Genomic DNA, 20,210 nt, shown 5'->3' with positions numbered 1-20,210 from the left:
CCAGGAAAGGGCTGCCCGGCCCTGCCCCGCTCTCCCCCCGCTGGAGCCGGCGGTGCCACCGGGGCGGAGGAGCTCCCGGTCACCGGGCGCTGCCGGCCAAGGCATAAATCGGCCTGTCAGGGACGGGGCAATTACGAGGCCATAAAAGAGTCAGAAAGATGGATGTTTATAAATTATTATTACTGGGTTTGTTGTTGTTTTAATAGGGAGCCCGAACTGGAATCCCGAAGCCAGCGGGCCACGGTCGGTCCTCCAAAGCGTTACGAATTTCCCAAAACCTGCTCTTTCCTTCCTCCAAACCTGCCTCACGCTCACGCAGGAGGGCTCCACAGCATGCTAGGGGCAAAACTCTGGCCCAGCCCCCCGGGCTGACAGAAATTGTCTGCGCAGGAGTGGAATCAGGTGCAGACTAAAAGGCTGTGCAAAGCCCCAGCTCCCACCGAAGAGCATGGAGTAATGTATTTAGCACTTAATAATACAAACCACAGAAAAATACAATCACCAGCTGTGAAGTTACAGGGCATTAAGACTCAGGAAGTGAACAGATTAGAAAACAGAATTTCCCAGCTCTCTTCCTCCTCCCACATCCACAAATCACTAATTTGAGACAGATTTATAGCCTTTACGTATTTATTGGTGTATCTATCTGGATCTCATGCCTATCATCCAGGATCTGAGTATCTGAAATGGTAGCATTAGTGAAGCATACTTGGGATTTTTATTAGAAATGGGTCATAAAAACTGAGTCTGTTATTAAATAATAGTTTTCCAGCCTAACTATTATGGAATATGGATTTATTAGTCATTTTTATGTTTGAAGCTTGGTTTGAAAACAACCTAGATATTGTTAGCAAAGTTTGGCTCTGAGGAGTGGAAAGCCTCTGGTTTTTTTAAAGGTTAAGGGTCCAGATTAAGAACAGCTGGAAAGGTTTAGAGTTTATTCTGGTGAGACAGCAATCAGCAGGTTGCCATACACACCTAGAAAAACATAGCTGGGTTCCATCTACCCTAAGCATCAACCTCCCAGAGGCAGAATCAGGGCCCAGATAGTAATAACTGTATGACTCCTAATTCCTCTTCAGCTTTGTATGAGTAAGATGCATCTCTTGAATATTTCTAAGTGTGGATGCATCAAAACAGAATCCAAGTAAATTGATCCTGAGACACTGGATGAAAACACACGCAGCAGTTGCCATTCAGTTGCCAGAAATGTTGACACTGTAAATAAAGTCATAAATAAAAGTCAAACTAGATAAATAAACTCTCCCTACACCTTTATTTTTTTGCTGCCACCCCCTTTAAATATATAATACTTATATGGATCAAAGTAGATAATGATCTATATTCTTTTAATCCTTAAGCTAAAACATTAATTATTTAATTTAATAATTAACTTTAGATTAAAAGCAGCAGCATTTTTTTGGTTGGACAGATTTAATGTTAGTGTAAAGAAACTTTTATTCATTTTCATAACTGTTATGATTTGAGCCTAATATAAGGGGGTTTTTTCATTAAATGATTGAAATATATTTCTAAGCTCTGACTGCCTGTACCTCTGAGGCTACCACAAGCATAGCTGGCAAAGTGGGGTTTATGGGTGCTAGGCTTCACCAAGGATCAAGGCTCAAGGTGTCAGTGGCTGAGCTCGCCTGAAGCTGACAACTCTAAGCCAGAGACAGCACCTTTCCAGCCTCATGTGAATTGGACTAGACTTCCCCAAGCCATTTGCTACTTTCTGCGTTGAAGTTTATAGGAGAAAGTCAAATTTGGATTCTTTTTTCCTGGTATCTTGATTCTCACATCAAGGAGCTTTAAGATAACATGATGAAAGTCAAGGCTCGCAAGGTCAAGGCACAAATTCTTCTGAGCACTGAGGTTATCTATGGATTAGTACATGGGAAGATGAACCTTGCTGTACTCTCTACCATGTGGGAGATGATAAAAGTACTTCTTCATGTTTCTCAATGAAGCAATAATTGTCTCTTATTCGTCTACTGATTATCTGTGGGTGTTTTAAGCACTTAAGTTGTAAAGATCTCTCACAAAAAAGCAGCAGTAATTTAATTTTAGCGTCTCCATCAGAAGCAACACCAGGTGGTAGACCATGGTAGGTGGTAGCCAAGCAGAAAGTGAGTTTCACAGATGAGAAATGTGGACCATTTAGGAGACTTCCCATGCAGAGACAGATAAAAAGAAGAGGGAGGGTGGGAGCGTGCTTGTGTTAGTTCATTCTTCAGGACAGGATTCCACCAGATTGGACTCCCCACAGATGATAGGTACCTCTCAAACAGTATGTTGAGCATATGGTTAGGGTCACCTGAAAATGCCGTCTTCCTTCTCTAGAGAAGAGAAGTTCTGGGAAGGCAGACTCTGGTCCTGCAAACAGTGAACAGCTCAAGACTTCACTGAAGTTCTGGTGATGCAGCTTTTTGGCATATTTGCAGAACAGCCTCCTTTTGATGAATAGACATCCATAATAACCCAAAGAAAATGGGAACCATTACATGCGATAAGGTCATTGTACAAATGTGCTGGAGCTGCATCAGTCATTCACCAAAGAAACTGCCACTTGCAGCAGTTCGTGCTGCAGTGAAAACCCAGCAATACCCTTCTGTTTTCCATTTGGAGAGCATTCTTCCATGGTAATAATAACACTTCCTAGAGGCTTCAAAGGAGACAAACCCAGGAAGTTTCATGGTTACCATACAGAAAGGCCTGTAAGAACATAATGGTGAACATCCAATTAGTTAACAAAGACTGATTGGATTTAACTGAAAAAAAGCAGTTTGCTCTGGACAACAAAGGGCAGGAGGTGGAGACAATGAAGAACAGGAGATTTAAGGAGGCTTTGAACAGCTGGCTGTTCCCCAAGACAATCTTCTGTCTCAGAATCACTTCATCCTTAGTAATTAGTGAAGAAGATGAAGTACATTTTATTCATTACGTTGTCCAGCAATATCTAATCCACTCAAGGGACTTTACATGAAGCATCCACGAGGAACACGGTTTTCCATTTAAAGGGGGAAACAATGGCTTCCCTCACCACTAAGGAGAGGAGGAAAGGTTTCACGATGGAACTTCTTGGCCCAGCTCTACAGATCAGACCACCACCACTTGTTTGGTTTGTCCACACTTCCCTGCAGTCTTTTCTCATGCCACTGCTGGTCTGTGGTCACAGTCAGTGGGGCCACAAGAAACATGTGCAGGGCCACATCCCATAGCAGGTTACATGGCCTGTCCCCCCAAAAGTAGTGGTACAACAAAACAAAAGTGCCAAAGCATGCAGAAATGCTGTGATTGAGCTGAGAAGTTGAAGTGGGAAGAGGCTCTCCTGGGGGTAAAGAAGCAATAGGAAAAACCAATTAAATTCCTCACCACGTCATACTGGGGGGTGCCATGGGGAGAAGGAGTTTCATCTGTATCACTCCTGGTCTATACTTAAGCTGATTATTCATACATTTTTTTGCTAATTTTTCTCTCTTCTTCCTTGTAATTGAACTTTTCTCACCTTCCTATGACCTTGCACAATGTGTATGGGTAGTTCTATATGAATTTTTATAATGTCACTGAATATTAGTTCACTGAATGAAGTTAAATTTGCCTAATTTGTGAAATTCACTGTGATTAAAACATATACATGATGATAATGGTCTGGACTTTAATGATTCTTTTCTCTGTTAGGACTTCAAATTATTTTACAAACATTTTGCTTCAGTCATCTAAATCCTCAGAAGTTTAGGTGATGACCAGTGGGCTGCATGACAGATTTATATGTGTCTGTTTACTGGAGCAGTTAAAAATATGCTTACTTATAAACATGAGCACTTTTCTGACTTCAGTGGCATTTCACAAAGGCTGTCACATGAAATTCAATTTAAAGTTTTGAAATTCATAAGTTTTCCATATAACATAGTAAGCATCCAGATTAGTACGTAGTAGAAGATTTTATCATGTGATTTGTCTCACTGATTCAATGATTTTGATAGTGAATGTGCCACTGAAATATATTTACCATATGAATTAGATCAGTTTTTATACCATTTTCAGCAGGGAAATAGTAAATAATGTTATTTTGGGGTTGAGTGCAGGCATACTCACAACACCCACACTGCATCTGCTTCAGTTGATTCACATTTTCAAGCTTTTCTTCATAAGGGGAAGACTGAAGTATGTAATGAAAAAAAGTAAGTCCTATGTTGTGGAGAGCATCCATCTGATGACAAATCAAATTTATTAATTTATGAAAAGTTCCACTGCCTTTCATTGTGGTGTGCATAGCAGGAATTACAATTGCTGTGTTAGGAAAACAATTACAATCCTCATGCATTGTAAAGGGTAGGCTGTGATTCAGATTTTTCCCAAGTACAGAAGTGAGCTTTTCAGTCCCTGAAAGCCATTATACTTCCATTAGAGACATTTAAGAAAGGTCAAACTTTATATTTCAAAATCAGTATTGTTCAGAAATAAATGGGTTACTTTTATCTTACTGGAATGGTCACGCTATAATGAAGCTAAAACTCTGATTTTGGGAAGGAAAGCTTGTGACTGTAATCTTTTATACATTATCTTTTGTAACTTTGGCATATTATTTTTTGCCTATGTATCTTTTGTTAGTAGAATCACAGAACCACAGAATGGCCTGGTTTGGGGGAGACCTTAAAGATCATCCAGTTCCAACCACCCTGCCATGGGCAGGGATACTTTTCACTAAACCAGGTTGCTCAAAGCCCCATCCAACCTGGCCTTGAACACTTCCAGGGATGGGACATCCACAGCTTCTCTGATCAACCTGTTCCAGTGCCTCACCACCCTCACAGTGTAGAATTTTTTCTTTTATCTAATCTAAACCTACTCTCTTTCAGTTTGAAGCCATTCCCCCTTGTCCTGTCACTACATGCTCTTGTAAAATGCACATACATGGAATATTGTGCTCAGGTTTCCCAGTGAAGGTATGGGAACACAGCCTGTCCCCCAGCAGCTACTTACAAGGCTGGGGTAGTGTAGTCAGGGATTTCTTCTTTATTTCAAATTTAAACTTCCATCTACTTTTAACTTCAGGGCACTCACAGAATGTTCACCACTAGCAAATAAATTTAACAGCTATTAAAAATACGATGTATTTGATGACGCCCATGAAGGGGATCTAGTGTTCAAAGACTGATAGATTTTATCATAACTGAGAGTTCACTTTTTGCATAGATTTTTGCTGCAGCAGAAAATTGATCACCTGTGCTTATGCCTATGTACACAAGTAGTACCGTAAAAACATGCTCTCCTGGAACAAGACATGTTTACCTTTCAAATCCAAGCAAGTCATAGGGCAAGTAGAGCTATAAGCAAATGAGGTATTATAGCAAGACAGGCAAAAATCCTTCAAAAAGCTCAACTTCCTTTCCAGGGTTCAGCAGAAAGGTGTCCATTCCCACCAACACACACTGAACCTCAACCACATGGGCTGGGTTTCTGCGAGTATTGCCTGCTTTGGTATGTAGAATTCACATACTTTTAGCAGTCTCTTGTTATTTTTGAAAGAAATATCATGTAATGGCCCGATCACAAGCATTCTACTTTTTTTTTTTTTTTTTAAAGATGCCAGTAGGAATTATTAATACTGGAATGATTGTTCCAGAAATCTGGTTTGCTAGTTTTTTGCTAGCATTAGGTAATTATGCCATAAATTGTTCTCTGTCATACATGTAGGTTCAGGAAAAAAACCTGAAAAGATGCTGTATGTTATAATTTTGAAGCTACCTGAAGTATAGATTCTGAAGGCAAATATTCAATTATTTTAAAAGTAATAATTACTCATAATTAAATAATAAAAAGTAATAAGTACTCTTGCTGTTTGTTTCAAATCTGTTTATTTTGTGCTTCAATGGTGTTTAGTTTTCTGATCACTAGGTTAAGGTTAACTCTTCCACTATTCCTTTTTTTTTTTTTTTTTAATATGCACTTAAAAAACCTGCTCACTCAACAAATTTGAGTGGATACATATATGTTTGCAAGATGGGGTCCTACTTTCCATAGGCTTTCATTTGACTGTATTATCCATCTACTTGGCCTCTAAAGACCAAACATTCTCTTGGTCTTTTTCTTTATCTGGTGGTTCTGATGTTGGGGTTTTTTTTCTGATGCTTAAAAATACTCTACATGAAGTATCAAAAGTTCCTCAAAAAGTAATTCCAATGCTGATGCTCAGCTTGCCTCTTTAACATAATCTGTTTTGTTACAGTCCCGGGAGATGACTCTGAAAAATCAAGATATTTACTAACATGCATACTGTCTTTGGTGCCACTTCCATTTTATCTTGTGTTCCAGAGCTTCCAGTACCCTAAATGTTACCAAACAACTATTATTTTTAGATAGTTCTGTACATACACTGGGTTTTATGCTTTTCTTTTTCTGGTCTTGTGATTTGTAAGTGTGTATGCAGCTTCTTAGCAAGACACCCCAGGAAATGGGACAGATATTTTCAAGGCATCTTTTCCTAGTACGACTAACAAAATGAGTTTCTGCTTAAATATCTGAGAAATGTAGGCTGAAAGTAAGTTTTAACTAGTGTATTCCAAGCAAAGTGACCAAATCTCTCAGAGTAAAGGGCTGCTAACTTGTCCTACTGGTTAGCCAAAACAGTAATTCATTTAATTGAAACAATTCTCACTTGACATGTAACACACACAGTCAAAGGTACGGGCTCATTAATGACTTACTAATAACAATCTCCCTCTGAGCCAAGTTAGGAAGCTCCTTTTTGGGTGGAAAAAATGTAATGCAAAATCTTAAAATAACATGCAAGAAGCACAAGTTCTTAAATTGATTGGGAATCAAATTGTTGCAGTCAGACAAGACAAGTACCTAAAGATGCAAATGAGGATTCAGTGGGATTTTCAAAGACATTTTTCATCTTAAGGTGCCTGTATCCAAAAATTCTTCAGCTATCCCTACAGTCCTCTGCTTCCAGTGTTAAACCAGGTGCTAATGTTTCACTTCTGGGCTTGCAGTGTCAGCAAAGCTGAATTCTCCGTTTCTAATTCACGCCTGGCAGGATTCACAAGCACAGTTCCTCTGCCTGTATCTCCTGAGAAACTCTATCCCAGAGGCATGTGGTGAGCACATGTAGTGGCTTCCCAAATTCACTAGTCACAAAGCACAGAGTGCTGGGTAGCAAATTCTTCCCATTCTTTAACAGAGTGCTTTAAATTCCTGGCTATGGAATATTTTCTTAATCTTGCAAACCTTGTTGATGAAGCTATTTCACCTTGTACAAATAAATAAAAAATACCTGTGGTAAAAAGAGAGAAGCAACGAGTACGATACCACAGCTTTGCAGTAGGAACATTCACTGAGGGGCAGAGACACCTGGATCACAGCTCCTGTTCACCTGGTTTTATGTAAGGTTTATAACATAAATGTTGAATGTAAGATAAAAAAAAAATATTTAAAATACAGTAAGTAACTGCTGGAGCAGGGACAGGTGTCTCCCTCATGAGTATGTCTACTTTTTAATGTTGCCAGCTTCCTTACCTATGTGGACTGTATACCCAAAACTTCATATGGCTAAAAGCCACAATAAACATTCATGCCCCATATGCTGGGAAGCAGAAGCTCTCAGCAGGAGTTGATTCTGGCTCTTCAGGAATTCCACCAGCTCACTACTTCATCAGAATGCATTAGCCATGCAGTTGGGTCCTAAGGTAATGTTATAATATCACCTTCAACAGCCTGAACTGCTGTGTTCCACCCCAGAAAACAGAAATTCCAGTTACTCCACAACCCACTGCACCAACTCACAACTCCAGAGATCATCCCTCAGCCAAAATGCCCCTAGAAACTGTCCTTGACCTGCTCAATACCTCTACAAGTTCGGGGCTCTATGACTCTCTGCTCGGAATGTTTTTTCAGTAATATGTAGTGTACTTGTCAGTTTTATAGGTAATCATTCTGTCCTTCAAAACAAGGAATCCTTAATTACTTCTTGTAGGTTGGCCCCATTTCATGTCAGAGTGGGGGGTGAAAGGCCTCCTCCCCTGCTTTTACTACATACAAGTGATTAAGGCAAACACATGAGGGTGTGAGAGAGGTCTGGGGTCAGGAAAGGAAATTAAACCCACTTGATTGTGCCTTTTGTTCTGTGAGTTTTCAATGCAAAATCCATGAGCCAACCCCAGAGAAGGTACTAGAAGCCTAGTAATAGAAACAAGAAGTTTCTTCTTGCCTTGTCCCTACTCCCAGGTAGGGAGTACTCCTTGTGTACTGATCTGCTTTATGGCTCACTGTCTCTCAGGTTTTTGTGCATCCCTCATGTTGTAGCTCCCTCTTGGGGATTTGGCCCCAAGTGACTAATTGAGAAACAAATATATCAAAAGTAACTGTAAAATAATTCTGGCCTTTGACATTAAGTCTCTCTGAAAGCTAAATCTTGTAATGATAGTTAGACTTATGAGCCTTTACAGGCTCCTTTTGAGATGTTAGCCTAGACCCTGAAATCTTGACACTTTTAATAAGTTCCTTTTAAGTACCAAGAGGATATAACTGAATCTATCATCTAAAAACATCCATTTTAATATCAGGTTGTTCAAATACTATCTCCCCTACCACTACCAAAAGGAGCCAGTGATATCATCCATTTCCAAGACTTTGTAATCTTGTGTAGTATCAGAACATTTACATATATTATGCGATGTACATGTAACAGATATTAATGCTGCAAGATCTCACACCTGTCACGAGGTGATTTTTTTTGAGAAAACAAGAAATTCACATGTATGCTAAAGTGGCTTGCAGACTCACACCTCACAGAGTAAGCTTTAGGCACAGTACAGGTGTGCTTAACCCAAATAAAATCAAGGGAACCGCATATTTCCATCTCAAATCTGAACCGAATCACACAGCCATTCATACCAGTGCAAGAACACAGGAATTTTTAACAGAAACTTTGTCAAGCGTAATGAAATTATTTCCTAGTCACACTAACTCCCTTCAGTTTGTTTCCAGGTCTGATACAGGAACCATATGGAGAGAGGCACAGAAAGATAAGTAGGCGTTGCATGCCATTGCTCACCATCTGTTTAGGCAAACCGTGCTGAGCCCAACAAGGAACAGGTCACAGCTCCAAAGACGGTGACAGGTCAGAGCCTCTCTAAGAGCAAATGTGGACTGCAACAGCATCTGACTGCCAGGGAATGCATGGGAAGGTTTTCCTGGTGTTACCAGGCAAGATGAGGAGAGCAAGTAGTTGACTGGCAAGGGAGGAGCAGTGTGTGAAGACAAATAAGTGTCTGAGTAGTGACACCTGTGTTGAGAAAAGGGGTGAAAAGTGAATGAGTGATGTAGGAGTAGATGGTAAAAGCATGAGTGATACAGCATCTTAAGATGCTGACATGAAGATTTTTATTGCAATACAAAACCATACATTTACTAAGAGTTGGAGATTTTGCCCTAGGTTTCATGACCTTATAGTGTAATATTATTCCAACTGGTATTTTTTCAGGAGACCCTTTCTGAGAGAACAAGAAAGAAAAAAACCAACTATGTTAAATCCTATGACATGCATTTAGCTAAGATTTATAGATGAACTTACCCACTGTAGAGCTGTGTTCTCAGAGAACCTGCCCTACACTTCCTGCACCTGCGGAGAGCTGGGACCGGGAGGATAATTATGAGCGTTGAGAGCCTAAGCCAGATGTTCCAGGAATGGGGAAATTTCATCTCTGGTTGGCTGGCCCCAGAAGGCAGGAAAACAGAAAGAGGAAGCGCCCGTGTTTGAGCTGGCATGTGCCACACAAACCCTGGTCTCTGCTGTTGGCAGCCTCCTCCCCCCGTGTGCTCTTTGCCTGGGGTTATTACCACAGACCGGCAAAGCCAAACACGGAATGTACAGGGAAGGCTGAAGTGTTAAAGGAAATATGGTTGTGAAAGAGCAGTGCCTGCAAATGAAGGGAGTACAAGACTTATATTACCAACTCAACACATTCCACAGGGCAGTGTGTTGCTTCAGAATGATTAGGTGTCACTTGGGCGCTTGGATCACGTAGACCTCTGAGTTTTAGATTTTTATCAGAAGTAGGTAAGAAAATATTCAGCAGGTATGTTTTAAGTCTTGTGTCTTCGTGTTTTGTTTCAAAGATGATTAATATTTTTCTTTTTAAACAAAAGGAACTAAATAAAAGTTAGATCTTATCTGTTAAATGACCAACTTTGGCCTTATGTTTTTCCCAGTATTGGAAACATCCATTTTCACTTCCTCTCAGCTTATTAAGCAATACCAGTAAAGCAGTCTTGCTTACAATTCAGAGGAAGAATTTCCACCTCAAGCCAGCACCCTTGATTCTTAAAATTATATACTGTAGACTGAAGAACAGAATAAATTCTAAACCATACATTTCAAACCCCTTTTTTCAGTTCCTTCTCCTTCTAATTTTCTTTTCAGAAGAGAGCATGGATACATAGTCAATTGAATAATAATAATAAATAAATCTTTTTCAGCTTCTTCCAACTCCTTTTTCATTAATTCATGCAAAACTGTCAACATGTCAATGGACTGAAGTGCTTGATTTCAGAGAGGTCTGAAGGAAGGAGGAAAACATTATGGCAAATGTATTGTTGAAGATGGGAATATCTCCACTGAATTTCCCATAGAGGCATTTTAAATTAAAATAATGAATTCTTAGAATGAATGAAAATGCCTAGATGACACAGCAGTGGCAGGCACAGAAATGAGAGTGTTAATGTCTGGTTGATATCTGTTCTGTCAGAGTTCATCTTTTTTCTCTCTAATGTGAAAAATGGGGGCTTTTTTTGAGAAGTCTTTGTAATTGTTTTCTTCAATAAAAAAGAGCAAAATCAAAAGTTTCAGGAACATGGAAAAGACAAACAAAGACCATTTCCTTGCTTCATGATTAAGTGGCAAAAAAAAAAAAAAAAAAAAGCCTGAATGATTGATTAAGAGAAAGCTCCTGTGAAATAAGGGAACAACAAACATTCGCCATGGATTGAAGTCCTTTCCCTCGGGATCAGGCTTCATTAATTAGCACTGCTCGAACAACCAGTTTTGGAATAAATTTAGGGGATGGTCTAGCCTTACTTAAAAATCTGAAAATTAGTTAGATATCTTTCCTTAAGCTTGCTTTATTTTAAGTTCCTCACCTCTGTAGGAGTTCTCGATAAGACATAGATAACTGGCACTACGTAGTTCAATCCTTGTTTCTGTCACACACAAATCAAGCCCCCTAGGAGGGCAGTTTTACCTCACTGGTGGCTGGTTCCTAAGAGTTTAAGATTTAGGTGATTTTCCATTTCTGAACAAACACGTGAACAATTAATTAGAAGATGTGATATGTTTTGTCTCCCACCTGAGGCCTGTTTGTGCATCAGGTTAGTTGTCCTTTTGAAGTTCTAGTATGGTAACTGGACATGGGAATTGGGTTGCACTGTCTCTGTAGCAGCCTGGTGGGGCAGAAGAGACAACCACAGCAGGCAGGCAGCAGCAATCCCATGTTTATCCCATGTTTACCCAGCCAGCAGGAGAGATGCTTACATCCAAGGCACTGCATGATCTTCTTTTGCATGCCTGCAGATTTCATTGTGTAACTGAACCAAATGCAAAATGACAGGCCCAAATTTAGAATTCAGTCTGTTACATTAGTTAAAAAATTCATATTAATTTTGGAACCTTCTGAACTTACTCAGTGATTTGTGAAGAGTACTTAGCATCAAGTGAACCCAAGGCAGACCTGCCCAATTTCACAAGATGTTTTAATCAACTTTGACTCTTCTGCAACATTTCTAAAATTTTAGATGCATGTCTTCTAATTAGAAATATCTCACTCTCAGAGATGAGTAATGGGTTTTTTTCTGTTAATAATTCCTTTCAAATACTGTGTCATTTTTCTTGGGTTTACAACAACATGAGCAGGGCCTCCACCCACATTTCAGTTCATTGCTGGCTAAGCAAACCTTCACGCCCAAATGAGTTTTTGAGTCAAACCATCCCCACTCACACTACAACTTCAGGAAAGCCCTGCTCATCTTGATAATCTGGAAGGGAGGAACTTGAATGGTTTTAAGAGTGTTGAATGCACAGAGATGAACCAGAGAAGGAAAAAAATTCATCATCATATTGAGTAATTCTAGTTGCAGAGAGGCAAAAGGGATTAATTTAGAGTGTGTGGTTCCCTCAAAGGGAAGGTACAGTAACAGGGGACTGAAACAGGAGAAATGGAGCTTTAAACTAAGAACAATTCCTCATTCATAAGTACAGTGCTAAATAAAATCACTAAATAAGACATTGGTATGCTCACCAGTGTTTGATGGCCTTCGCAAGGATGATGCATGGTTTATTCCTTCTAAAGTATTCCAGTGATTTAGTTAGTTTCTGGTTTTATTCATTAATACTAGTATTTTTAATATTACTAGTGGAGAATAGATGAGTTTTCTTCTGTCATGCTAGATATTCTTTTGATAAAGAATCATTTTCTGATAAAACTATAGTCAATATCTGACCATTTGCTGTTTCTTGCAAGGCAGTTAAATGCTGAATAAACTAATAGCTACACAGTGTGGTATTTTTTCTATTTTCTCCATTTACAGTTTGAATTTGTAAAGTGTGTTGAGAACCTTCAGTCTGAGGGGGACTGTAAGTTTATGACTGTTGTATAAATCCAATTCGTGGCAGCATTTAATGAACACCACTTTAAATTAAGTCTGGGTGAAATGCAATCTATCCAACAACTTAAGTGCATTTTCGAAACCATGTATAATAGAAAAAGAATCTAGAATCACATATTTCAACCAACCAGACTTAATGCAATGCTGGGCAAATGTAGATAAGATCCACACAAGGGGAATGCAGCAAATGTCAGAAGGCTGAAATTAGAGAACCCACTGCTTCACAGATTTCCACTCCTTTCCATAACCATAATGCAAGTACATGAGGACATTTCAGGCAGTTTTTTAGCTCTATAGCTTCAGCATCTAGAGCAAGCACCCAAGCTGGGCACTGGCTGTGGGTCTATTCCAGAGGTCTGAAATGCAGATGAGGAAAAAAAAAATATTTAATTTTTAGAAGTGTCAAGGGTTCACTCACAATGTGTTTACTAATATAATTAGAGCTTAAGCATTCATTTTTGCATCTTATTTCCTCTAGATAACCATGATTTATAATAATTAAAATATAGCAGTGACACTTGTCAAGAAGCTGTATATCCAAATATCTAAAAGAGACAGATTTTACAAACAAAATTTCTTTCTAAGATTATAGAAGGAAAACACAGCATATCTGCACTTTTCATGCTTTTTGAACATAACTGTGCTGGTGCAAGACACAAGAACATCAGTGCTACCAGAGCTTGTGAAATTTTTCACATAATGTATCTTTTTAGAAAGTGAAAAATTAGATATATCATCAAAAAATAATGTTTTATCTTTAATTTAAGAAGAAAAAAAATCAGACTGCATTTTTAAATGAAGTTTGCTTTACACAGCAATGCACTGAATCCAAATTATGTTGCTCTTAGGCAAAGCTAAACAACTGTGAAGTTGTCAACAAAGACTGATAACATAAAGAGTAGCTGGGCATACACTGGAACAAATTATAGGCATTTCTGTTCCCCTTTTTCCCTGTATCTTCATTTAGTTGCTTTAGACTGTAGTGTCTTTATGATGGTAGCATGATTCTGTATTCCTCCTAGAGGACTTCATGCAGTGTCATTCATATTTCAATAGAGTATTTTATCAATACAACACCACTACAATAATTGCAGAAGAACTTACTACTTAAAACAGACCCTTGTAGAGGAGGAAAGCCACATTTTCAGTGATATTGCCAATAATAACTGCTCTCTAATATTCTACAGGTACAAAAGAGATGAGAGAATCTTGGGGTGGAGAGTTCAGCCTTTCCTGTCTGTGAACTGGATTTAAACCTTAAGGCAAACAAAGCTGTGAGCTGTGGGGTGGTTTTGATTTCGTCCTGTAGTCAGTGGCTGGCTCTAAAGCATGATCAGAAATTACCCAAGTTTATCAGAGGTATTTTAAGACAACCTCTTAAATTAATCTGGGCCGTCTCAAATCCATAATGAAATCTTAATCCAAACAAGTTTTCATAGACAGCAGATACTGATCTAAACAGAATTGATTAAAAAAAAAAAAAAAGGCATTTCAGTCTGAGAAGTGAAGTTCCCTGCAAAGCCCCAAACATGCAGCAGTGATGGATCAGGAAGTTATTAGCCAGTCACGCTAGGTATGGTTTAGCAAGTTGAATTTGGCATCTACTATCACATATATAATTTCCTTTATCTTGAGCATAATGTACAAAGGAAAACTTTGAAGAGATTACTGTGGATTGAGGGCCAGCCTGAGTGCAATGCAGTACTTGAGCAAACAAAATGTAGGCGTATGGCCATACTCTGAATATCTTTGTTATATTGACTTAAGGAACAACTGAGGAGACTATTCTAGAGCATTGAGAAATTAGACACTGTTTCCCACTTGTGAATATGTTTTACTGACTGATGATAAAATATCCCTGCAGTAACAGCAATTTAATTACATTCCCAAGCATACTTGCAGGTCTGTGTAATGGGACACAGACCGTGAGACAGATACTGCAGTAGGTGTTAATTTAAAGTTTAAATCAAAAAAAATCTGTATTACAAAGACAAAAAACCTTTTAAATAATCACATTTGTAAAGCTAGTGAATTAATATGCTGACTGAGACTTGCTTCTGACAGGTCCCTCTCATTACATTCAGATACCACTGGCACGACTGTGTCTACTGGGAGTCTAAAAGTCTCTGAGAACGTTCGGAGTGACATTTGGGATAACAGGGGTGAATTTCAGCCAGGTCTTTCATATGCCCATTTGCTGCTCTATATTTTTGGCTCCAAGTGCATGCCAAGATCAAATTCCCAGACTTTCTCAGTGCCCGAGCAAATATTGTTAGACCCAGATTTGGAACATTCATAAAACACAGACACAGCACGTTACTGTACACGTCTGCTGTCACACAACCGCGGTCAGACAGCGGGTCAGGAACCGGGGTGCTCTGTGGAGCCTTGGGCAGCTTGGAACCCAGGGCTGCATCTCGTGGATGACGTGTCTTGAGATAGTCACAAAGGATAACTTTATCCTGGGGAGAATTATCTCCTGTGAATCCTCCAACGAGCTCGGGTAAGGGGAGACAAAGGTTCCTCCAGGCAGTGATTTAGTGACCGGGTCAGACTCCTGGCTTTGAACGGCCCTTTAAAAGCCTACAATGCTGAGCTTGGCTCAGTTAATAAAAACTAGGCTACAATTTGCATGTTAAATCGTTATATCCCACTCCCTGCTTGAAGCTGATGTGGCCCATGTTATCTTAAACAGATGTTATAAGACAAAACTCTAATGGAGAGGAGCCCACAAAAGTTATGGCAGGCTGTTCTTGAAGTGCAGTTTCTGAAATCAAGGCTAAAAGTTATGCTTGTCTTAAGAGAGGCCCTAAGGGCAAAGACAATCCCCTCACTAGTACCTTTTTAGAAGGAGATTCAGCCAAGATGATGTTCAAGTGTCTAAGATGCCATCTGCCATCTAAGGCTCATTACCTTTCATGAGACAGATACTTCTTTTATGAAGAGCACCGATTTGTCATCTTAAACATCCAGAAACATTCGCTTCTTTCCAAGATGGATCTTCAGTCAGTTACGCAGGCTTTCTTTTTTCATAGAATTTGTGCTTCACTCTGCTCTTCAGAACACAGACTTGGGAAATATAAAGGTAATAAAATAGAAGATTATTGTTGTAAGAAAAAAAAATGGAGTCAAAGATTTTTAATTAAAAAAGAGAATGAGTTCTACCTTAGAGAGTGCTTGATGGTGCTCAAACAGGACTTCCACTGCTGATGCCAGGGTCAGGAGAGGAAGTGCAGAACTTCTAAAGGTTTTGTTGTTTTTTGTTTTTTTCTATTTTCTATTTCCTTCTTTATTTGTGACAGGCTTGGTTCATCTTGTTAAAATTATTTGTCTGGCTTAGTGCCTTAAAACACAAAGTGGGATTTACAGGGCTTCATCAACTTAAGTCTCAGGAAGTGAAAAAAAGGGGGGGAAACAAACAAAAAAATGCCCCCCAAAAGGAAAAAAAAGTTAATATTCACAGCATGGAGCATACTGATGAGGACACAGCCATATAGGTTCCCAGCCAATACCTCTTAGATATCACCATACAGAGACTGAAATATATATATTCTTGGAGACCCATAACAGCTATGATAGTATCTGAGCTTTTTATTTTCTTTCAAATGCATAAGAAAAGAAGGAAACTCTGTGAAAATAAAAATAAACAGATAGTGATCCAGGCTACAAAGAAGCACTATTTTCAGAAAATACTGAAGCGTCATTACCCAATGAAAAACAAAACAAAACAAAACAAAACCCAACCCCAACAATCAAAAAAGACCAAACAAAAAAACCCAATAAACCCAAACCCAAACAACCAAAACAACAACAACCAACCAACCAACCAACCAAAAAAAGTCCCAAAAAGCTCTATTTTGAATGGTGGTAGAATTTACCCTTACTTAAACACCAAACTGGAATTTATTGTCAGAGTGAAACTTGCCTTTCAAGATTAAAAAAAAAACAAACCAAAACAAAAACCCAAACCCAAAACAAAACCATAAAAAAATCCCACAAAACCCCCAGCCGTGTGTTTAATGCCAACATTAACAAAATCAGGCTCAGCCCACTTTAAAACAAGAAAGGCTACCTAAAAAGAATTGGAGAACAAGTTCACTCGAGTTGAAATACTGTTCAGGATAGAGAAGGTTGATAAAATGGTCCTAGGTAGCCTCTTTTGCTTTTTTGAGTTGATAGTAACATGTCCTCATTAAATATTTAGAAGGATCTGACTATGTTTTCCTATCTTATTCTGATAACGTGCAGAATTTGTGTGTACATGAGAGAGAGAGAGAGAGAGAGAGCACTTTTCTTCCAAAGACATTAAAATCCATTCAGGATATAAAAATAGTTCTTACATCACAGCATATCATGAAATATTTCTGAGTTTCCTCATTATGCCGGACTGCAGCAGCACAAAAATAAAACAAGACTTTGCTGCATCCTACATACATTATCACAGGTACAGTTACTTCTTGCATACACATTTCTACTCTTGGGCTGTGTCTGCAAAGGAAGCTTTAAAGTTAAGATAAATCCACTGAAGATATGAAGTCAATTACTCTTTTTCAGACAAACCTTTAGATTATATAATTATAGCTGAACAAACCCATCCATTTGTCCTGCACTTTTCATGAAGAAAAGGCTTCTATCTTTGGAGCATACATCCCCAACAGATTTTTTCATCAGGCTACTTATAAATCTTACTTATTAAGGAAAGTTAAGGAGTTTTCATCTGGTATGTAAATTTTTTTTTCCCCTCAAATTAAGATAAGAGTTATAATTCTGAAAATGTTTGACACAGAGGAAGAATTGTCTTATTCAGGACAAATAAATCCATTAGGAAAATAATTACTTAAAAAAAAAGTGCTGCATCTTCTCTTCATCAGACTAATACAGCAGCAGCAAGACTGCAGCAGCAAATCATGTATGATCTGTCTACTTTTAAAATCTGATAATGAATAATTAAAATACATTGGCATTTAAATGGAATATTGTAACATTTTTTGTTTTTCATGTTTGATATGTAATAGACTAAAAATATACATATACAAAATTCATGTTAAGGTAATAATAAAAATGAGGAGACACACAACAGTGATATAAAATTCTGTCACTTTGGACCTTGACACTAATTATTTTCAGAACCAGTTTTGCAAATGAAATAATGGGTAGAAGTGGGAGGAAAGATATCGCTCCTGGCTATCTGAAATAAAACAAGCTTCTCAGACACATGGCCACTGCTGCTATTTAGCCTTTTAATATTTTATGTAAAACAGATGCTTTTTCAGATCCAGTCTGGCATAAACCAAAAATCACATAGGCCATTCAATTTTTAACATATCCTTTCAATCTTTAGTTCCCTGTCTGGCAAAGGAACGCCCAGAACTTCAGCATGTGGGCAGCCTTGCTGAACTGCACACGTGACTGACCAAGATAAAAATATTTACATCCCTATAGATAGATGAATGTATACACACACACATATATACATGTGTATATGTCTTGATAGATTTTTATATGGAAACTCATTCCAGCCACAATTTCAGTGAGTGTAAACTGGGCCCTCCGTGGAAATGGAGCAGCAGGGATAACTAGACTTCCACAAAACAAACCACACTGATGGTTTGCATTATCCTTATTTTTGATTTTAAACCCAGCTTTTTTTTAGGATGAATGAGCTAATGAATGCATGACTCGTGATCAGGTTTGGTTATACCATTTCTTTCACATTGTTAAGGCTTGCTTTCACAATTGGTGCTGTTTGGTTGACTTATTCAATAGTATGACTTTCATTAAAGTTTCTGAGTGTTTGAGGGTGCTAATAGATTTAGAATTTTATTGCTGCTTCAAGAAGATGAAGAAATTGGACTGTTGTTTTCTTCTAAATTAGAACAGAATTATCCTGCTAAGTTATCAAGCTCTGTGTCACTTTATATGCATTTTAAGTTCACTGCTTCCTTTTATGTCTCCTGTAAGGGGAAATTCAAGTTGAATGCTGACTATGAAAATTTAATTTCTGGGAAGTCCTCAAAGACTATTCTGAGGTTCATCTCTCAGATTAAGAAAGAATATTTTAATTAAACTCTTTTTCTGTATCCAAACCAATCGTAACAACTCCATATGTCACTGAGGGATCTTCCTAGAAACAACCAGAAGTTGATTTTTAAACAGTTTACCATTAATATTTAAAATTACAATATAGAAGGGAGGGACTCTTAATTATAGAAATCATGTAAAATTATGGTGTTTGTGATCATTCCCAGAGAGAGCAAACAAATGTTGAAATTAAAAGCAAGTAAGCACAGAATAATTACCAGTATTAGGAAAGTAGTAGAGTTATTTCTGGTGTGTCTTAGAAAGATAAATACATACAATTATAATGTAGAGGTATGCTAAAATCAAGATTCCATCAAAGTGCTCAGGACTACTGAATTTACTTAAGTCTTCTCTGTTCTAGACAGGCATACACAGAATAAGCAAATACTTAGTTAATATGAGAATTAAGGACATGTAAAATTGATTTTTCTGGACAGAGACAACATCACTACTGTCCTTAAATGATGCATATTCCAAAGTGTTACATATAATTGGGAGCTTACAAGACAATATTGGGAAGCACAAGAAAAAAAAAAACTCAACAAAAGAACTGAAAAAAAGGAAGGAGGAACTGTGAACCAAATATACAAATCTAGTGAAATAATAAAGATACCTCATGCTTCTAGGACATTATTTCTTCTATTCTAAAGACAGATTTTTCAGTTAGGAGTCAAAGACTATTTGAAGCTGTCTCCTGCAATATAATTTATTGAAAACCACTTAGAAATAGTTAAGGGTCAGTAAAGTAGAACATATATACTGAATAAGTAGCAGAAGAAGAAACAATGTTTTTGACCTGTATATAATATAATCTTATAGCACTGGATATAGAGCCAACTATTGTGTGTATAACCTCCTGGCACTTTATGGAAATACATCCTACAGATTTCAGCAAGACTTATTTTAGAGAATCATAGAATTGTCTAGATTGGAAAAATCCTTTTAAGATGAAGTCCAACCATCATCTTCTAAAAATAGCTTTTCATTTCTATTTCTTCTAACTGTTATTCCTCAAATTCTCATTTACACTTACAAATTATCATTTCTTGAGAAGTTTCAGAAGGTTTCCAAACTTCTAACTTTCCAGTTTAGGCATCTTCAAGAAGAAAGGTGATTTGGTAAAGGTTTTCTGAATTCCTTTAGCATTTCTCAATTAAGAGAAGCATTTAATAGTCAAATTAAGCATTTGATAGTCTTAATGAAGCCAGTGAAAATCTCATTCATCTGCCCCATGGCCCAATATTTTTATCTTGTTCCCAATAAGCAGCATTAAATTATTAAAAGACGTTTCCAGTGGTGACCAAAACCATCTTATAATTACTATTACACCAACTGAACAATACAAAATATGGCAGTCAAAGACCAAATTCACTGCTGCATGTGAATCATAGATTATTATTTAAATTGTTGGCCCTTGTCTAAATAGATCTCTAATTTTACTTTTCCTTGGTCAGCCATGGCCA

At 38.0% G+C, this 20,210-nt stretch overlaps 1 long non-coding RNA gene across 1 annotated transcript; it reads right to left on the bottom strand.

Annotated features, from left to right (window-relative positions):
- Positions 1–1,514: 1,514 nt before the first annotated feature.
- LOC135414102 (uncharacterized) lies at positions 1,515–20,202 on the bottom strand. The gene is made up of 3 exons (XR_010430582.1): positions 15,832–20,202; positions 15,580–15,735; positions 1,515–2,715 (listed from the first exon to the last, which is right to left on the bottom strand). It is a non-coding gene; the product is annotated as an uncharacterized LOC135414102 (long non-coding RNA).
- Positions 20,203–20,210: the final 8 nt, after the last annotated feature.

Source organism: Pseudopipra pipra, chromosome 5 (assembly GCF_036250125.1).
Source record: "Pseudopipra pipra isolate bDixPip1 chromosome 5, bDixPip1.hap1, whole genome shotgun sequence".
Taxonomy (NCBI): domain Eukaryota; kingdom Metazoa; phylum Chordata; class Aves; order Passeriformes; family Pipridae; genus Pseudopipra; species Pseudopipra pipra.
This window is presented reverse-complemented; position numbering and strand designations above follow the sequence as displayed.